Source organism: Mirounga angustirostris, unplaced genomic scaffold (assembly GCF_029215605.1).
Source record: "Mirounga angustirostris isolate CCGP_5_RB_7025 unplaced genomic scaffold, mMirAng1.0.hap1 SCAF_6, whole genome shotgun sequence".
Lineage (NCBI taxonomy): Eukaryota > Metazoa > Chordata > Mammalia > Carnivora > Phocidae > Mirounga > Mirounga angustirostris.
In genome coordinates, this window is record NW_026991714.1 from 35,129,449 (window position 1) to 35,150,337 (window position 20,889).

Here is a 20,889-nt window from a genome sequence, read left to right on the forward strand (position 1 = left end):
ATCACCACCAGAGATATCTTCTCTTTTGGCTAGTTTTCTATAATAGCAGCTAGCTGAGAAAGGAGGGTACCTAAGACATATCCAGTCAACATGAACCAGGCCAGGAAAAAAGAAGAGACCTAAATCATAGAGTATTGCCCTGGTGAGGCATCTGTGAGTTGAACATTTTCCTGGATATGTTCCAGATCAGCAGGGACAAGCATGAGGTCACTGGCCACTGAAGAAAAACACCAGGGGAAATAGGAGAGCAAAAGCTACAGTAAGACAATAAAGGAACAGGCTTCCTTGCTGCCTTCAGAGAGCAGAACCAGGACACATGTAGTAAACTTGCAAGAAATCAGATATTGACTCAATTTAAACAACTTCCTCATAATCATAGTGATCTACAGAAAGAATATATTGCCTTCTGAGATAATAAGCACCCTGTTCTTATGTGGGTCCAAGTAGCTACTGATGTTAAAAATTATTCATGACACTTGTCAAAGACGGAAAGACTTTATTCAAGCAGAGCTACTATAACGAAGTTCAAGAAAGAGGTCCCCCCAGTTTAGGCTTAACTCCAAATACGAGGTAAAGTGGGAACTTAAAGCCAAGGAGCAGGGAAAGAGTCAGTGGATAAAAAATTACTAAGCAGTAACATCAGGGGTCAGAGGGGATTCTGACTAAATCCATCTAATAGGATTCTTGCTGAAGGCCGGGATTATCAGAAATCCCCTGGAGAATGGTGGAGAATGAGGAATTTGATCAGATGTTGAGGGTGATCAGATATGGAGGGTGGGGGATTCTGTTTAAACTGATTTAGCAGAATTCTTGCTAAAACCAATGAAAAGATGAACACAGAAACCCAAAAGTTGGGGCTCTATGGAGAAGAGAGCTCAGAGGAGCCTGAGTGGAGTTTTGGTGAAGGAGACCACCTTTGTCACTAAGAGATATGCATTCATTTACTCAGTCAGTAAGTCACTCAATCAACACTTACTGAGCACCTACTACTTGTCAAATGATGTTCCAGGTGCAGGGATGTCCTCGTCCTCAAGTGGCCATCCATCATGAGTAGGATCTTGCTACAACAGGTGGGAACGTAGACGAGATGACTTCTGAGATCCTCTCTAACTACAGAATCCAGTGAGTCTTACTTCTGAGAAGTTTGGTCTCAGAAAATCTCACAAATGCATTCCAGCTTGGAAGTGGGTAGAGGAGAAAAGATGGGGGAGATCCCTGTGACACACATCTATCCTTCTTGTCTTAAAAGTGCCTATTTGCTTCTTATCTGAGGGAGGAGATAAAGTGGCTGCATTTCGAGTTAGGTTTAGAAAAATCCACTTGCCAAAAGGTTTGCATTTTCACAGTGTTTTATTTAACTTAAATCATGGGGCAAACTTGGCTCATGACCACAGGGTCTTTTATTTTAGAAAATAATCTGCAGTTGGGTTTTTTCAAAATTGCAAGCTCCCCTCATGCCTTTACAATTAGATCTTCTCTCACCAAAAAATAATCTATCAACTTTGAGGAGGCTGCCTACTTGAGATATCAGGGCTCGTATGTTTAACTCCCTGGACCTTCCCTGGCACAGCTTAACCCCTTCACACAGTATATCATCTCCTTGCTGCCTACTTGGGATCCTTCTCCATCATTACAGTTGACCTGGGACCCCTGCAGAGACACAGCCCCAGGAAGCATCTCAGTGGTGGGAGAGGAAAGACTTGTAGCCTGGGCAAGTCACTGACCTTTGGGATGATAAGGGCTTTAGGGGCAGGTGAGGTGGCCCCCTCATGTGAATTAAGTAGCAGGTACTTTGCCCCATGGCAAAGATCCTGACTTAGCCTACCTTCTAGAAACTCCCATACCTCCATAGTAGTCATATCTGCCCAATTGCCTGGCACCCCCAGGTCAGCTCTTCCACTCTGACCACAATCCTTGTGCCAGATTCCCCGGTTTCTCCCTTCCTCCCCTGTCTCCATTCAATTGCAGAACACACTTGCATTGCCTTTTGCCTCAAAGTTTTATTTTATTCTTCTCTTTCATAAGACCTCAATTTTAATGTCCTAAATAATTAGCACACACTCACATGTACATATAAGCACATACACAGAAACACACACACACACACACACACACTAGGGGTTTTGCTTTTGCTTCAGGGTAGGGAAGCCTGGTCTTCAGAAGTGCAGTTGCCAGTAGGAAAAATGTTTCTATTTTATTCAAGAGAAGGTCACCTTCCTGTCCATAAGAAAAATTGACTTCTTCTAATGGCAGTGAAGAAAAAGCCAAAAAAATAAGTTGAGTTGTTGACATTAAAAAAAAAAAAAAAAGCAGGTTGGACATAAATATTCTGCTCCATGTCTATAGAGGATCTAGCCAAAGCAGCTTAATGACTACTGGCTCAGAGAGGGGCTGGGAGCGCTCCAAGTTTGGTTGGGAAGACAGCAGAAGACAGCCCAAGAAGTGGTACGTGGGGGTGGACTCCATTTGACCGTTAGCCTCAGCACATTGCCCCAACCTTTGCTGCCTGATTCTGTCTTCCTGCCTGGATTGAAGAGCCCGGTGGAGTTCTACCAAAAGTCTCAGATAGGCAGCTGGGGAAGCTGTCTGGGTGTTTCCTGGAAGGGGCTGTTCAAAAGAGCGGAGGGAAGAGGAGAAAAGTAAATGGCAAGCCTTTGTGATGAAAAGCCTCCTTTTGAAGCTGAGATTCTGTGAATTCCCTTCAGCAGGGCAGCTGTGTATGGATGTGCACGTTATTCTCTGCAAAAGAATACACTGTCAAAAGGGCAAGTGGAGGCCAAAATCCAGGGCTGGCACAGGGCTACATTCACCCAGAACGAGCATCTCTTTTAAGTTTCATAAAGGCACTGAATGGCTCAGCAGCCCCTGCTAAGGTGGGATGGAAGGTAGCTTTAAAGGAGAAAGCATGGGGACTGAACTGTCCAAAGACGTTGTTTCTCGTTCAGCTGCTGCCACCCCAACTGTGCAACTGTGAACACGTCCTCTAATCTCCTTGGATCTAGATTTCTTTTTTCCTAAAGTGAAATCGATCACAATCCAAGCTACCCTGAAGTCTATCGTGACAAGGAAGTGACACAGATTCCCTGCCTCTCAGTCTAGTCCCTAGCATTCTTAGGCAAGAGGGCTTTCCTTGGAGAGAGCCTTGGGGGGACCATCAGATCACCCTCCATCCTGGTCCCCGCCTCCACCACCCAACTTCAAGCAAGTGAGGACTCTGTTCTTCACACTGTACCCTGACCCTGCTCCTTAAAATGTGAAGGAGGGTGTTTTCTCAAAGTAAATGTCCCTAGGAGCTGACAAGGTTCCTCCCCGCCCCCACATTGGCCAACGGCAGACCCATAATATAAGGCTTGCCAATTCAAGGAGAAATTAAGATGCTGCTTAGTATTCAAAGGGTGGTCCTTTTCATTAGCTTTCTTTCTGCAGTCTCCCCACTGTGCCCATTTAGCCAGAGAAGGAGCATCCCTGCAGTTAACTTAGGGAAGCCCACTTGGCCATGTGGCTGGGGAAAAAAAAGAACCTAGTTTCCTTCCACCAAATAAAAAATAAACTTGGATTGTCAGTGCTGATGACCTGGTAACCATCCCTTCCCCTCATCAAGACCAGAGAACAAAAATGACTTGCCAAGGTCACAGGACTCAAAAGTGGCAGAGCCAGGGCCAAAGAAAGGAGGAGAAAGAAGGGAATTATTAATTTTTTTAAAGATTTTATTTATTTATTTGACAGAGAGAGAGATAGCGAGAGAGGGAACACAAGCAGGGGGAGTGGGAGAGGGAGAAGCAGGCCTCCCGCGGAGCAGGGAGCCCGATGCGGGGCTCGATCCCAGGACCCCGGGATCATGACCTGAGCCGAAGGCAGACGCTTAACGACTGAGCCACCCAGGCGCCCCAAAGAAGGGAATTTTTTTTTTAAAGATTTTATTTATTTATTTGAGAGAGAGAGAATGAGAGACAGAGAGCATGAGAGGGAGGAGAGTCAGAGGGAGAAGCAGACCCCCCGCTGAGCAGGGAGCCCGATGCGGGACTCGATCCCGGGACTCCAGGATCATGACCTGAGCCGAAGGCAGTCGCTTAACCAACTGAGCCACCCAGGCGCCCCTAAAGAAGGGAATTATTATGATAATTAATTGATTGATTAATTTTGTGGGCATCTCCTACATTCAAGGCACTTTTATATATTCTTTCCTATTAAATACTTACAACTCTACAAAGTCAGTGTTACTATCACCATTTAACAAAGGAAGGAAATGAGGCTCTGAACATCTAGCTGATACGGTACAGACCCAGCCCAGGATTCAAGACCCCAGCTGTAGGGGTGCCTGGCTGGCTCAGTCGGGGGAGCATGTGACTCTTGATCTCAGAGTCATGAGTTCGAGCCCTATGCTGGTGTAGAAATTACTAAGAAAATAAATAAACCTAAAAAAGTCTTCAGCTGTATAAAAGTAAGTCCTTCGGAGCCATGATGTATTTCCCGAGGGCCTGGGATGTGCCAGGCACAGTACTAGAAGCAGGGCTGTAGAAGTAAATGTGAGATCTGTCTTCCACTCTCGTGGAAAGAGACAGAAATAAAGAAATAAATAAGAAGAATATGAGAGTGACAAATGCTCTGCGGAGGATGCAAATAGGATCAGGTAACAGAAAGAGGCCATAGCAGGTCAAGGAGTCAGGGAGAGCTTCTCTGAGAAGGTGGCATTCAAGGAGGGCTCTGAGGGCAAGGGGCAGCTCGGGCAAAGGGAAAGGAAGTGGAATCAAAGCAGAAGCAGGGTCACTGCAAGGGGCCCAAGACCGGAATGATCATGCTGGTTCATGCCTGAGGAGCAGAAAGAAGGCCAGCATGGGAGAGAGTGAAACCACAAGGTGAGCCTGGGGTTGCAGGCAAAGACCAGGGAAAGGAGTTTAGATTTTATTTCAAGTACAATGAGAAACCACTGCAAATTTTAAGTGGGAGACTGACATCATCTTTATAATTTAAAAAGAACCATTGGCCCCCTCCAGCTTGGGTGAGAATAATGAGTTATAATTGTTTTCCTGGTTAAGAGTTTCTCAAAAAGCCAAGGGGTCCAGCTCCTCTACAGTGTCATCCGCAGGGACAGACCCTGTCATGGCTTCTGAAATTCCTGCCAGCAAAGAATTATTTTCAGGCAAAGAAAATAATGAACTTCTTAAAAAAAAAAACATAAAGGGGTTGGAACCCACTAGACACACATCAGTCCTGGTACCACAGAACCACTGAACCAGATAAGTCATTCTCAGTTCATGGACTTGAGGTAACAAACACCAGGGTGGCAATGGCTGACGGGGGAGGACAGGTATGAGGAGAGGCCCAGACGATGCCGGGACCAGGAGTCCCTCAAAATCCAATAGCCTGAACAGCCAGCTTGCCCAGCTCCCCCAAACCTTACTCAAGTGTGTTTGAAAACTAGCAGGAAGTTGAGTAAGTGACTTCCCATCTCTTGATCCCCACCAGCAGCTGTCAAGTCAAAGTCTCTAGCTCAGTCCCTCGATGGTGATAAAAGACAGGGTTCACCTTCCACCTCATGAGGCAGCCAGCCCTCTTCATCTCCTCACAGGGTTGTTTGGATATGATACCTGGACCACTGGTCCCTCTGCCCTAGAACAACATGGAGCACCACTGAGTCTCTGGCAGGACCAGGAAATGTGGATTTGTCAGGATGGCAGCATTCTGATGCTCACCCATGTTTGTGGACTTCAGGAGCCCAGCAGGTTGCTGTCTGTCAACTACAGGTGGGAGCCTGCTGGGTGGGGCTTCAGGAAATTGCTCATGACAACTCCTGCTCATAACAGTTCACAGCTCTACCCTTTTCAAAACAAGAGTCACCCCATTTGTCCTCAAAAGCCCTATGAGAAGGTGAGGAGGAATCCAATCGTTTACTTTTTAAGACGTGAGGAAATAGAGTCAGAGGTTTAGTGACTAGCCCAAGGTCATGTAGCAGGAAAGGAGTAGAGCTTGGATTTTAATCAGGTTCTCTGAGCTCAAACCCTGTGTTGTGTCAAATTCTAGAATCAGCTGTCCCAGAACTGAGTAGCAAGGTCCCATCTTTGCCACAATGGAAGGAGGCTGCAGAGAACCCAGAGGAAGAGTAGCTATTTGGAAAGCAGAAAGAGAAATGCTATGTTCTGCAGGGAACTTAATTGATCTGATTTATCTCAACGCAGATAAGGAACTACCAGGTCCTCGGAGTACAGGGAGTCCTGGTTTATTGTCCTCTCCCTGAGGCAGGTTTTAACAAGTTCTAAAGACTGGATTTTTATCTCCTGATGCCTACCCCAGTAGATTAATCAGTTTCCTGATCACACTGGCTCTCCACTTCACGAGCACACTGAAGGGAGGAACTGAGGCTACTTCTGAATGTGGGGAGGATGCAAAAGGGGAGAAGATGGGGATTTGGGGTGGAATTTCTGTTTGTTCCTGAGCCAAGTAGCTCGTTTCACTCCAGGCCCTTCAGGGAAAGGAGTGGAGTTAGTTCTAAGGGGCTTAAAGAAAAGTCACATGGCTTGATGGGCAAGTATGAATCCTGTTTAAGTTGGAGTGAGTCACGGGGATGGAAATAGGAGGTGACAGAGACTTTTAACTCCTTCTGGGGGAAATGTGTCTGACCAGCCTAAATCAAAGATCTTCAAAGCTTAAATTAGATGAGATTCAATTGGATTTCACTGGAAATACATATTCCTAGACCTATCCCCAAATAATATGATTCAGGAGGTCTGGGATGGGGCCAGGGCCTTTAAGGACTTCTAGATCATTCCAGTAAGGTGATCCACAAGCTCATACCTTGAGAAAAACTTGACTGCATGGACCAGATTCAGGGCTAGGATTCCCACAGATTCTCTTTTTTTTTCTTTTTTTTTTTTTAAGATTTTATTTATTTATTTGAGACAGAGAGAAAGCACAAGCCGGGTGGGGGAGAAGGGCAGAGGGAGAGGGAAAAGCAGACTCCCCATGGAGCAGGGATCCCGACATGAGGCCAATCCCAGACCCCTGAGATCATGACCTGAGCTGAAGGCAGACGCTTAACCAACTGAGCCACCCAGGCACCCCCAATAGATTCCCTTTCTAGTAACACTTTACATGGACAAAGAAAGTTCAGGTCAAGTAGGAGCCTGACAATTCCCTTAACTCACTTCTCTATTCTCAGATCACAACTGCTTCTTGGCAACATGATGAGAAAGGATTCCTCTTAGGGAATCCTCTGACTTTCCTTTCCAGATTCTTCACTGCACTGTGACTCTATCCAATCTTATCCAATGTTGGTGTTCTTATGAAATAGCATCCATGGATTGATTTCACACTATATAGGAAGTGACATAGGGCCAGGAAGAGGAGTGGCCTAGACAGGTGGAGAAGTGTTCCACAAGGTTGATGACAAGGTTGATGGGAGAGGTAGAAGGTAAAAGCCAAACAGCTCCTAGTGACAGTAGGTTCCAAAGGGGCTGAAGTGAACTTGTGTGTGGAAAGCAGATGAGGGTATGGAATTGAACTTATCATCCACGTAGATGTTGAATTGCCCAGACAATGATAGGAAATGGCTTGCAGAGGAAGACAGGAAGTCAGATGCTGAATACTTCAATGAAGAGGTGGCCAAGGCCACTAGGTCAGTAGATGACATCAACCAAGCTGTGGGTGGCAAAGGGGGAGGGGCTGGTGAAGGAACAAAGTTGAACAATAATGGTGGAAAGCAGGAGTAACTGCCCGGAGGATGTCAACCTAGTCTTCAGGCTGGAGCTAGAGGAGGCATCGTGGTAGCGATAGAAGGAAAACGAGTAACTTCCAAAGAAAAAATTGCAAAGAAGCTGGTCCTATCAGGAGGAAGCCAAATGTCAGTTTGTCAGTTAACAGTATCATGTAAAGGTTTAGAAATTGGACAGCCCTGGGTTCCAGCCTGGCTCTGCCAATTTCTAGTCCTGCAGTTTGGGACAAGTCACTCATCTCCTTTGGTCTCATTTTCCTCATCTGTGAAATGGATATATAAACAGTGCCTTCCTTATAAGTTGCTCATAAGGATTTCATAAATAATGTATGCTGGGAAGTTAGCACAGTGCCTGGCATATACTAAGTGCTCAATAAATGTCAGCTATTACTATTGATATTCATTTTTCAAATCAGTGTTTGGATGAGATGGTCATCCATCTCATCTCTTCTTCTTGGGCACACAGAAAGGCTATCTTTCCCAGCCTCCTTTGCAGTTTGCTTGGATCTCATGTGAATTAAGATCTTTCTCTGAAGTATTTTTGAATGCTTTCTGAGGAATACATATCAGGGGCAAGAAAGCAATCAAAGGAAGTATAAGGACTGAACAAATGTAAATAGAGGGTCCAGCCTTGCCTATGAATTGATGGTAAGCCTGTTTTCCCTCCTTAACCCCTCCTGTCGGCAAGGCTCCGTGTTTTCAGATCATTACACATTTAAGAGATAGCAATTCTTCAACAGGTAGTGAAGAATGGAGTTGACCTGGAGCATCGCTGGTAAGGGGTGATATGGCGACGTGCTTATGACCTGAGTTATCATCTTTATCAAAGATGCCATTGCCGTTCCCAGCACATACTTTGAGATTTTTTTTGAACAGTCATATTCTCACCAACTTCCTGAGTCATTAATAGGTCTCATTTTCACAAAGGCTATTGAGTATGCTGAGAAACGTGGGTGGGGAACAGGGCAAAGCTCTGTCATTCATACAGGGAAACCAAACCCACAATCTTGACTTCATTAGTGCTATACTGTAATCAGCTGAACCCATAATCTTGATGGCATGCATAAGTGCAGACCCTCCAGTGGTGAAATTCTATTCACTTATTTAACCCATATTCATGGAGTACCTTCCAGGTGCAAGAGAGCATGCTAGGTGCTAATGGTTTGACAACAAACAATTCAGACAAGGTCTCAATTTGCCTGGAAGATGATTATTAAAACAAGCTCTTAGCAGTGAAATACTAAGGATGTTAGGATAGGTGAAGTGCTCTAGGAGGGATGTAATGAAAATCTAATCTCAGTACCCCTTTCATCAATGCCTTGTGGCTTGAATTACCCTGGTACGTCTTTTGTGCGTCTCAGTTTTGTCATCTACACAGTGGAGTATCACACCTCTCCCTTAAGAAGCTATTAAGATAGTGTATTGTAGCATTTTGTAAAATGTGTATCTCTTGCCCAAACGTGAGAAAGTATTACTAAGAGATTCCCAGTCTTCCCTTTCGAGGGCCCCCACCCAACTAGACGGTGAGTGAACTTCCTGATGGCTTCGAATTTTGCCAAAGTCAACAATGCTGAAGTCCATTTCTGGCTGAGCCCCAGGCAGATAGGAATTGCTAAGCAGAGGCACTTCTCCAAGCTTCCTCCTGAGTTTCAGCTGTTTTCCTTCCTTCTGGATGCTCTCTGAACTCCTTGGCAGTTCCTGATTTATCCTACTTTCCTGTTTCTTTTCAGTATGGTTAAAAAAGCATTCTGCAATCTTTCCTCCTTTATTACTCAAAAGTGTGGTCTGCGTACCAGCAATATCAGTATCCACCAGGTATTTGTTGAATGCAAAATCATGGGTCCAAAACTATACTTCCTGAATCAGAATCTAAATTTTAGCACAATTCCCAGACGATTTAATGTGCATGAAATCTGGGAGCATGTTGCCTTAGAACCTAAGTGAATTTCTACCCAGCTGCATAGTTCTTCTATCCTAAGAATAAATCAATGCACCCACTATGTGCTGGCACTTGCTAAGCACTAGAGTCACACTGCTGAACCCACACAATAGCACGGAGCCATCTGTTTGAAATCTTTTCGGAATGAGGCAGGTTACAGGCTCATGAGAGGTGGCAGTGACTGAGCCACAGACAAGTCGGTGAGGTAGAACGTGAGCACTGCTCTGATATGGATGGCAGAGGGCTGTGGGAATATGGGAAGAGCTCAGTTGGCGTGGCCAGTTGAGGAAGACTCCACAAAGGAGGCGATGCTTGGGCTTAATGTTGAAGGATGAGTAAGAGCTAGATGGGTGGAGCGGTGAGAGGATACAATTCCCAGCCAAGGGACGGGGATGATGGACATCAGGGCAAGAGGAGGCCTGTCCTGCCTTGGCTGGAAGCCCGAGCTCCGCTGTCACCATGGGAAAGCTCCCTGCACTTGATGCTCTGCCAACATTCACTGCAGGGCCGTGGGCAAACCACTGATCCGATCGGGGCCCCACCTTCATCTACAACTTGTGGGTTGGGTTATGACTTTGCAGTTTTCAAAATGTAGGGTTCCTTCAAGCTCCAGCAATGGCCAAAGTGAAACAAAATGAAGCAGGATGCTGGGCTGGCCATGGGAACGTCTGCCCAGTGTGTTTGCTTTCCGCAATGGGCTACCACTTAGCTTTTACAAAGGAGGGCATTTAACAAGGATGAAAACCACCGAAGGGGGTAACCTTTGAGGTCTTCAGCTCATGTTAACACTGAATGCTTATCTAGTTCTTCAGCAACAACTCTCCAACTGACCTCCTGTCACGGGCCCTGAGGACAAGCCCAGGGTCTGACACCCAGTCAGGGACAGGGCTTGGGAAGTAGATACAGACCCATATGCACATTACTGTGGGCTCTTCCCTGCTAATCCTACTTCTTCCACTCTCCTCTGATAACTGTGGTTCAAACAGAAAAAAAAAAAAACTGAGCTTAGGGAAAAGACCAACTGCTGAGCTCCAGACAGAAGCTCAATAAAAGACAAACAGGATGGTATACGTTGTTGGCTAAAAGAACATGGAGCTTGAACACCTATGATATTAATCATATCTTGTAAAGAAGGTCCTCGATGATGAGGTGGTAGACCTGGGGTCAGATCATTCTACTACTGTGTGCCTTCAGTCAGGTGGTCTGACCTCTCTGAGCTTCCATTATCCCAACGCTAAGTCCGGCTAATAGTCCTCCCACCCCAGGTCCTTTGGGTTGGTATGTGAAACAGCACATGCCAGATATCTAGAACTCTTCTAAAGAGACGCCGTAGAGAAATTCAAAGCAGAGAATTTTCTCTGCCTTAAAATGACTCCCAGAGCTCAAAGGACAGTTATGTTAGAAAACCTACTGATGGATTAAAGTTTATGAACCTGAAAGCTAATGCACCTTCCTCTATAAAGAGCAGGGCACTGTTGGATTTGGGGCTGGGGAAACTCAAACATTCACCTGAGAAGCCTATTAGTAAATAAGGATTATCTTTTGTAATGTGGAAGCATTCTACTCCTAGACCAGCACTGTTCAAAATTCTTTTGTTCTGAAATTTTCAGAAAGATAGGCCTAATGTTTCACTGACCTCCTGTGGGCATAAGAAAGAAGTACATTCATTCTACAGATCTGATATTCCTGGTGTGGGCTAAGGAGGAACTTGAATCTACCTACCTGATGGAAAAGTCATGTTCTGAAGGATCCTTCAGGCCCTATAGTAAGTTCCCTCTGACACCAGGTACTTAAGCCCGCCATATAGAGTCATGAGGTGATAGATCAGGCAATGTGCAACGGGTAACTGCCTGAAACATACTTTTCTAAGCTCCACTCAGAGATTCTGATTTTGCGAGACTGTGGTGGGCCTAGGAATCTGCATTATGTTACTAAGCACCTGGGTGATTCAGATGTAAATAGTTCTTTGGATCACACTTTTAAAAAAACACTGACATGGGGCTCCTGGGTGGCTCAGTTGGTTAAGTGTTGGACTCTTGATTTCAGCTCAGGTCATGATCTCAGGGTCCTGAGATCGAGCCCATGTTGGGTTCTGCGCCGTGCATGGAGCCTGCTTGGGATTCTCTCTCTCTGTCCCTCCCTGTGTGCACGCTGTCTCCCTAAAAACTAAAATTAATTAATTAAAATTTATTTATTTATTTATTTAAAGGATTTTTATTTATTTATTGACACACAGAGACAGATAGAGAGCACAAGCAGGGGGAGTGGCAGGCAGAGGGAGAGGGAGAAGCAGGCTCCCTGCTGAGCCGGAAGCCCCATGCAGGGCTCGATCCCAGGACTCTGGGATCATGACCTGAGCCAAAGGCAGATGCTTAACCGACTGAGCCACCCAGACGACCCTAAAATTTTTTTAAAAATTTTTTAAAAAGCACTGACTTGCCCAACCCCCTCATTTTATAAATGAGGAAATGAAAGTACCAAGAACTTAAACCTTTTGCCCAAATTCACAGTTAATTGAAGGCAAATCTAGAACATGACACTAGCTTCTGACTCAGTTTTAGTCTGTCATTTGCAATCAAAACAGTCACCATTATTCATTGGGCCCTGTGCTAAACAGCTGCCTTGTATAATTATTCTATCAACTCTGTGAAGATGAATAATATCATTACCCCCATTTTATAGGTGAGGGAACCTTAATCCCCCACAGCCTCTTCAGGGCAGCCACTTCCCCTACATCTGAAAGGAAGTGAGGCCCCTGTGGCACACATTACCTTCTCTCCTCCTTCCAGAGACGATTTTCAAGATGAGGCATCCTGGTAAATCTTAACTTGGAGAAGGAACCTCCTCACCACACCCTGAAGAGATCTGTGTTCAGAGTTAGCTAGAGCTTTTGAATCTATTAGAAGATTCAAGCTGTGAGTATAGTCAGAGCCCCTCTGACAAGCACCAGAGGATTGAAACACAGGAATAGAGAAAGCCATTCAATGAGGGAATAGCTGGGACAAAAATAAAGACTCTCCAAAGGGATGGGTCCAAGATCCAAGATTCCCTCAGAAGAAGCCACAAGTGAGCATTGTTTAAATGGATCAAGACAAGAAGCAGGATTATTCTAATGCACCTATTTCTCTCACTAAGCCCCGTATCGGTTATCTATTTCTGCATAACAAATTACCCCCAAATTTAGCAGTTTAAAACAAACACTAAGGATCTCACAGAGTTTCTGAGATCAGGAATTCAGGCGTAGCTCAGCTGAGTGGTTCTGGCATGGCATCTTTCGTGAGGTGGTGCTCAAGCTATAAGCCAAGGCTGGGATTTTCTTAAGGCTAGAGGATCTGCTTCCAAGCTCAGTCATGTGGTTGTTGGGAGGCCTCAATCTCTCCCTGACTATTGGCCAGAAACCTCAGTTCCTTGATACATGGGCCCAGTGTCCTCAAGACATGGACACGGTTTGCCCCAAGGCAAATAATAGAGAGGGAAAGAATCCATGATGGAGGTTATACTTTTTCATAACCCAATCTCAGAAGTGCCATGCATATTCTTTTGGTCACACAGCACTTCCTAGGGCAATGTTAGAGGACTATACAAAGGTGTGAACACTAGGAGGTGGAGAGCAGTGGGGGGCCATGTTGGAGGCTGGGTACCTCAGACTCCTCGCTCTGTCCACCCTTCCTTGTCCACACAGCTCCTCCACATGCTGGGCATTGTGCTAAGCATCAGTGATATAGCCATGAACACAACAGCCTCTTTCTTCTGCTCTGAATTTCATATTTCATGTGAAAAATAGATAGTAGATCATTTAATCACACAAATGAATGTACAATTAAAAATCTGTGGAGAAACTGAGAAGGAAAAGTACAATGCATGCTGAGTGTAGAACTTTGTAGATGAGGGTGGAAGGAGGCAAGTCATTTGGTTGAGGGAGTCAAGGAAAGCTTACCTGAGGAAGCAAAATTTTAAGGTGTTTTTTTTTTTTAAGATGTTATTTATTTATTAGAAAGAGAGAGGGAGCATGAGCAGGGGGGAGAGGAGCAGAGGGAGAGGACGGAGCAGGCTCCCCATTGAGCAGGGAGCCTGATGTGGGGCTCGATTCCAGCACCCTGAGATCACGACCTGAGCTGAAGGCAGACCCTTAACCAACTGAGGCACCCAGGAGCCCCTAATTTACATTTTGAAGTGACCTAAGGGAAGAATGAGAGAAAGAGTATTCCAGGCAGGAAACAGCATGAGCCTGTCTCCTGTAAGAGGGAAGATATTGGCACATCCAAGGATGTAGCATGCTAGCAGAGCTAGCACTCCGTAGGCCAAAGAGAGGGTGTACCAAGGGCCCCCCTTCTGGAATGGCCTCCATTCCGTTTGTCTCCTCCAAAGCACACCCTTAGTATACCCCCATCTCTCTCCCCTTGTTCAGTCCTACACCACCCAATCCCAATGCCTTGCAATTTCAAAGTGATTATGTATCACGTCGTACTATTTCATGGGTTTACATTTTTTTTCTCTATAGTATAAACTCTCTAAGGAAAGGAACCATAACTAGCTATATCCTGATGTGCCTATTATAATGCACGACAGACAACAGCCATTCAGTACGCTTGAGTAAGTCGCCATGAAACCCACGGCAAAAAGGAGCATTGGAGACCTATCTGCACACTTGTACACACACGTGATCCTGCTCTCGCAAAGGCACATGTGCATGCATATGTATCTATCTATAGAGCGGGCTCTGAAAATGAGGGTGCCACTGACATGTGGTAAAGTTGGACTATCCTGGGTGATTTTAATCCATTTGAAGGGAGGAAGTAAAGACTCATAAATAATGATGACAGATTAAACACACGGTCACATCGCTTCCCTCCCCAAACCTCACTGATCTTAACCGCAAGGGGTTTTAAAGCGTAAACCTTGAAAAACAAAACCAAAAGGCACAAGCAACATTTTAGCAGCTGGAAAACACCTAAAAATAGTAATGTGGTGATTTAGCAACCTTGAAAAAGTTAAACCCTAAGCTGGTAGTAGAGAAATCCAACACGTAAGGCAATTTACACTGAGGAAACTCCAAAAGCTCAGGGATTGGCCGCACTAGGCAATTCTGGAAGTGGGGATGAAGTTGGAACTGCAAACAGGAGGACTGACCTAAAGTCTGCTTAGAAGCAGTTATTCTAGGAAACATATCTTGAATGAAAAAAAAGCAAATTATAGAAGAACTACATGTAGTATGCTACCATTCTTATAAGGCTCAAAACAGACAAAACCAAACCATATATTGCTTATGGATTTATACATATATGGTATATACATTAAGCTATTTTTTATTTTATTTTATTTTTTAAGACTTTATTTATTTTGAGAGAGAGAGCAAGCAGGGGGAGGGGCAGAGACAGAGGGAGACAGAGAATCTCAAGCAGACTCCACACTGAGCATGGAGCCCAACGAGGGGCTTGATTCCACAACCTGAGGTCATGACCTGAGCTGAAATCAAGAGTCAGACTCTTAACCGACTGAGCCACCCAGGCACCCCTAAACTATTTTTTAAAAGCAGGAAATGACAAATACAAAATTTATGATAGTAATTACCTCTGGGTCAGGACGATAAAGAAGGCTGGGAGATGGGAAAGAAACAGAGCACAGATGTAGGTGCAAAAATATTTAGAATGTTCTAGTTCTTAATTGCTGTGCACCTTATTAATGAGGGTCATAATTTACATATGTATCACTTGTATGCTTTTGTATGTGATATTTGCATATTGTCTTTTATATAAATATGACATAATTTATTTTAAAAATAACGGACAACCAGATCTCTTCTCCCCTTCCAAGTACCTGGATGACTTGCCTCTTCCAAGCCCAGGAACACTGAAAATTTAATCTCTGCAGAGAGTCTTTGGAATGGAGAATATCAACGAGAGTTGAAGCAGAGGTCATACTATAAGCAAGCACAAAATGAATATTTATATGCAATACGTTGTGGCCTTGAGCCTTCTCCCTCCAGTCAGTTTCCAGAATGCTTTAGCTAGGCCTGTAAAATAGATATTTGAAAGACATTTCTTCCAGAAACATCTCTAAGACAGCCCAAAAGGAAAGAGTTAAAGATTTTCACAGTGGAGGTTTCCCAACAAATGGCCCCCACAGACCACATTATAGCAAAGCTCAACAGTCAACAAATCCCACCTATATGCGCAGAGATTTCAGTTTGCTTTTTAGTGTTTGCTCATAACCATAAGCAAATGACCAAGGATTCCTGAACACCAGAGGGAATCCCCTCATGGGAAAGATAGACACAAAAATCAAAGGGAAAATAGTAAGTTGCAGGAAACAGACACAATCCTAGGAAAACAAAACATTTCAAGTTTTGTACCATCAGTGTTCTCAGAAAGATAACAGGAGAGATACTGTATCCACCAAGCAGAAACCCCACACTGTGGTAAAGGAAAATTAAGGGAAAAAAAAAAGTGTCCCTGGAAATTAAATAGACAATTGTAAAAATCAAATACTCAGTAGAGTTCAAAGATTAAATTGAGTACATTTCCTAGGAATTAACCAGAAGGGAGAAAGAAAAAAAGAGAGAACAGAAGGAAAATGAGAAGAGAAAGAATAATAAAATTAGAAGACCAATCCAAGAATAAGAAAACTAGAATGTCCAATATTCAAATAGAACGAATTCTAGAAAGAGACCCTGGAGAACATGAAAGCAAACATGAAACAATTCAAGAGAATTTCCCAGATCCAAAAGACGTGAGCTGCCAGGTTGAAAGGATCTACCGAGTATCCATCAGCATTGAAATGAATAAGAACAAACAGACACTGTCGAATAAACCTGATATTTCAGGACACTCAAGACAAAAGAGACAGTGTACAATCTTTTTTCGAAACAAAACTATCAATTAAGTAGGAGAGTATAATAATGTTTTTTTTTTAAGATTTTATTTGTTTTTTTGACAGAGACACAGCGAGAGAGGGAACACAAGCAGGGGGAGCGGGAGAGGGAGAAGCAGGCTCCCCGCAGAGCAGGGAGCCCGATGCGGGGCTCAATTCCAGGACCCTGGGATCATGACCTGAGCCGAAGGCAGATGCTTAACGACTGAGCCACCCAGGCGCCCCTATAATAATGTTATTTTAAGACAGGCAAGTTCTCAAGAAGTTGACTTCCTGTGCATCTATCTTTCTTAGGAAGCTATTAGAGACGATGAGATTGCCTGCCTTTCTCATAGCAATTCGTGCAGAATATTGGACATGGAATCTGAAATCATATCAGTGAACTTTATGTACTCTGTTACACTAAAATCCACTGGCCTATCTTGTACTTTGAATGGTTCTTGTATCCCTTCATGACTTTATAACAATATGCTTTGGTCATTTGGAAAATATTTATTTACTGACTTATGCACATCTTCCATGTTGACGTATTTCATACAATATCAAAAAAAATCATACAACCATTAATATCATCATCGATCTCCTCAGAAAAATCTTTAACAACTGAGGAGCTGTTGCACTTACAGTGATACATACAGGTTTTCCAAAATCTAATTTTCATTTGAAAGCTCAATTTTATCTTAGGCAAGAATACTGTCAGTTGTTTTCCTTGAAATGACTGGCCCACGTTATGCATTTTCAATACCCAAATATGAATAGTGACAGTTTGTCAATCAGTCATTGTTTCAAGCAAAAGTGCTGTGCTTTGGAAAAAGTAGCTGGTTCGCCCACAGCTCAAACCATCACACAACTGCTTTTCCTCAAGATCCTCATGGGACCTGGGAGTTTATAAACACTTCTTACTTTGTCACACAAAGAAATTGTTTTAAGGACCTAATGAAGGAATTCTGAGGGAAAACCTGATTTTTTTTTCTTCAGCAGATGCGTGGTGGTAAAAACTATGATGCTGGGTGCAGTTTGGGGCCACTGCTTGATTCATGCGAAGGTTCCAGCCATTCCACACACCACGACTTCTCCACAATCACTGCACATGTCAACCCAGTGAGAAAGGAAAGTAATGTCTTAGTATTAGTATGAAAAGTCATTTGACCTCAGGCATCTCCTGAGAGGGTCTGAGGGACATCCAGGGAGCCAAGCACCACAGTTCGAGAACCACTGCCCTAAGATATGCATCGCACATGACAAATTCATCTCTTCCCCATGCATCTAGGGTGGTACCAGTTATTCATCATCCTCGGGGGTATTGAGAAGATTGTCCCTCAAATCACGTTCTTGATTTTGCAGTTCAAACGAGGAATGTCTTTAGAAAAAAAACATTGTGTACACGCATGTCTTTGAAACAAAATAAAATCAAAATTAATGAAGGGTGGAAAAGCCAGGCTATCAGACTGCAAGCCCAGATGCCTGCCCTCGGAGTCTTGTCCGTCCCCACCGGCTCTCCCGGCGCTCTCCCCTCTGCTGGCTCACTGCGATCAGCACTGACCAGATAACAGATGAGGCTGCTAAGTTCAGGAGCAAGAACTTGAGACACAGACTCGGTCATCATATAGCCTAGAAGCCGAGAAAACTGGTCTTATGCCATTTGGAATGATGTGGGAGAAAGTGCACAGGATTTGCCAAGCTGGGTTCAAAATCCTGACTCTGCCACTTACTAGCTTTGGGGCCCCGACCAATGCATTTCAACCTTTCTCCCTCCTCATTTGTAAAAGGGCAATCATGGTACCTGTCCTCACATAGTTTTGAAACTATTAAATAAAACGACTATCAAGATAATGACTATCTCTGACCTTGAACAAGGATCGCCTGCTAACATGATCTGCAGAACGCATCGGTACGTGTCCCTAACCTCATGGAAGTTATGATTTATTTGGGGAGTCACATCATATATACAAAATAAGAGATGACAACCCAGAGAAGTGGGGACTAATTCCAAGGTCCTGACTGGAGGAATCTTAGAAACGAGAAGCCACTCTTCTCTTCAGCCACATCGGAACAACCTTGAGATCCTTATCATGAGCCATCATCCCCGTGATGATTCTCAGCAAAGCCAGAGGAAAAGCTAACCAGGCAGAAACAGCCGGGCAGAGGCAGCTGCTCACGTAGTACATGCAGCTCGAGAGCCTCAAAGGTCTGTCTGCCCACGAGGCTCCCCCCACCACCACACTACGGGCTAAGGCACGGTATCCTGAAAGCTCTTGTCTAAGGGGGAAAAAATTAGCTTGAGGGAGTGACCACTAACCAGAGATTAAGCGGTTTTACAGGTAAGGATTACCTGAGAAAGCGGATTTCCCGTCTTCTGAGGGCCGGTTGCTGCCATGTACCTATTTCTGGTCAGGGGAGTCAGGAGAGGCCTTGATCTCATGGAGAACCCAGCTGGGTTCCGTGGAACACCGGAGGCTCTGGAAGATTTAGGACAAGAAATCAGAGGGCTGATACCAGTAGACTTCACCTCCTATTTACAGGGGATCAAGGCAGTTCATTCTGAAGAAGACAGAAAGGACAAGAAGGACAGGACCTGGATTCTCTGCTCCGTAAACACAGTCCTGCCGTCTGGGGTGAGAAGTTTGACATGCCTTCAAAAACTCCCAGAAGCAGTGAGGGAAAGCAGCTTCCTGCCACCGAAGGAAACAGAGGGAGAACTGGGCCAGCAAAGCCGCCACATGGACAAGGTGACTTTCACTCACAGAGGTTGCTGGCAAAGAGGGAACAACCACTCCTGAACGGGGGAAGCGGTTTGGAAATCAGCTGTGTTCCACCATCTGCTGCTGAGCAAGAGTAATTAAAATGGAGGGGAAACCTGTTGACAAGTTAATAACAGGGCTAAGATCTCAAAGGGGTAAGTGGAAAACAGTCCATCATTAACACAGAACAGAAAGGCAGCCCTCAGGAAATGTCCCAACATACAACGATGAAAGAGAAGCAGAGGAAGAACAAGGAGCCTCTGAAATTTCCCTCACTTGGTCAGCCTGCAGGAGAGATTTTGCTCCTGTCTGCTTTTTCCTCGTTTTCCCCACCCAGGGAGACTGATTGGTAGGATCTCCTGTGTCACGCTCGGAGCATCGACCCCAGGGACACTGCCTGAGCCTTCAAGTCTCCGGAACGCGTACACTTGGGAAACTGAGTTCTGCTAAGCTTTGGTCAAACAGCCTGGCTCAGAACTTTTCTTCCTTCTGCCTTTGGAGATGAATTCAGATGCTCAGTGGAGCTCCAGGCAAGGCAGGGCCATGCAGAGGGGCATGGTGACCACAGACCACCCCAAGGTCGGCACCCCAATAACAAGGACAGGAGAGCACGAGTTTTGTTGCTATTGCCTGGGAATTTAGCTCGATGAGTAGGTGGGATGAAAGCAGCGTGCCACAGGTAATCAAAGCCTGGTCTCTGTCGCCCAACCCAAAATATGCCCTTGTACCTCTGCCATGGCCCCCCACTGCCAATTTCTACGAGACGCACTCCTTAGTAACTTCTACGACCTTTGACAATGTTGTCCCATCTTTCCAGCCACACTTTGCTACACCCTCCTCAATGGTCCCTTTCCTCCAGCCACACAGAGCTTGTCCTCCGCCCTGAACATTCCAGCCTTTGCAAATTCTATTCCCTCTGCTCTGGCAGATCTTCTTTTCCTTTTCTTCCAGAGCAACTTCAAGGTATCTGTCAAGAACCAGCTCTGTGAACTCATCCCTTTATGGGCCCTTTTCTTTTTGTTCCCTCTAGCATCTTCACATTGCATTGAAAGTATCTGTTTTTCTGTTTAACAATAACCTGATAGTAACGATAATATAATAATGATAGCATCATTAACTGAATGCTAACTGTGTTCCAGGCACTGGACTAGACTTCTATATATATAATCTTGACACCTCACAGAAGCCTGTAGGCTTATGCCAGGAGCGAAGGTGGGATTCAAACCCAGGTTGACCTGCGCCGTAAGACAGACCTTGTCAATAGCAGGGACTATGTTTTATTCATTGCTGAACCCCAAGATTTTATCAGGTCCTCAAATAAATGGATGTAAAAGGAGGGAAATAAGGGCACGTAGAGGAACTTGACCTATGCTAAGTGCCAAAACCGGCTGAATATTTATCATTGACCAGCCATGACGCTTAGCACTTTACTTGTCTTCATTTCATGTTTGTCAAAACACCTGTGAGTTAGGTGCTATTATTAGCAACATCTGTATCATACTACCTGACATATAATAGATGCTCAATTAATACACTCGGAACGGATTCATCTCCATATTATAGATGTGGTAACAGAGGCTTAGAAAGAGTTAAGTACTTGGAATACACAAAATAGAAAGTAGCACAGCCGA

General features: G+C 44.6%; 1 long non-coding RNA gene across 1 annotated transcript in view; it reads right to left on the reverse strand.

The window, feature by feature from the left end:
* LOC129045873 (uncharacterized) overlaps positions 1-20,889 on the reverse strand; it is a 129,450-nt gene that overhangs the window by 34,260 nt on the left and 74,301 nt on the right. Inside the window, exon 5 of the long non-coding RNA XR_008506261.2 lies at positions 18,850-18,976. This is a non-coding gene — a long non-coding RNA (uncharacterized LOC129045873). The remainder of the gene's footprint in view (positions 1-18,849; positions 18,977-20,889) is intronic.